The sequence below is a fragment of the Microtus ochrogaster genome, chromosome 10 (genome assembly GCF_000317375.1).
Source record: "Microtus ochrogaster isolate Prairie Vole_2 chromosome 10, MicOch1.0, whole genome shotgun sequence".
Taxonomy (NCBI): Eukaryota; Metazoa; Chordata; class Mammalia; order Rodentia; family Cricetidae; genus Microtus; species Microtus ochrogaster.
The window spans coordinates 17,767,406-17,768,383 of record NC_022016.1 but is presented as its reverse complement, the minus strand read 5'-3'; positions in this window follow the sequence as shown (position 1 = coordinate 17,768,383).

Here is a 978-nt window from a genome sequence, read left to right as displayed (position 1 = left end):
ATTTGTTCAAATAAAAATGAAATATGACTACATTTCCTGAATTTCCATACATACACTTGGCAGTGTGTAGATGAAATTAAATGAGCTTTGACATTATACCAGCTTTTAGAGAAGCACACTTTGTTCTGCACTACAAATGATTCTTACCCTACTCTCAGTGTCACTCAAAATGTAACCAATATCACAGATTATCCTAGTAGTGTATGTTTTAAATGAAATACCTTACAGGTTGGAGAGTTGGCTCAGTCAGTAACATGTCTGACATGCAAAGAAGACTTGACGTTAAATCTCTATCCGTTGTAAAAAACAGAGTCAGACATGGCATCATGTATCTATAACTTCATTGCTTGTTAGGCAAAAGGAGTAAGATCCAAGGATTACTAGACTTTTTGCTCAACCAGGGTATGCTGCAGTAATCTTTGGTACAGTGAAAATCCATTTCTCAAAAGTAAAGTACAAAGCAACTGAATAAAACAGAATTCAGTCTTTTGTCTCTACCAGCCATATGTGCACACACACACACACATTCTATATAGATACACAAAGAGACAGAAATGTGTGTGAGAAAAATAAATATGCAGAGAAACAGGAAAAAGTGGAAAGATTGTGAATGGGAATGCTTGTACACACACACACACACATCACCCTAAAGTTAACCTTAAATCTTATTTGGTCGAATTTGTCTAGCTGGGAAATTCTATACTAAGGTACTATTTTTCCAGGTGAGGTAAGACAAAATCATTGACATACTTGTATACTTGACAGGTTGTTCATAAACAGGATTAATCATCTATCACTATCTTGACAAAGCAGACAACTGTGTGGCGCAGGTTTCTATGACATGAAATACAAATGTTCTCCAAAACTCCCTGTGCACAGAACAGCCATGTAGAGTCTTATGACAGTTAGGTAGAGGATCCTAAAAAATAAAATGGTAATTAGCTCTTATGTAAGGAGTATATAAGGAGTATATATATA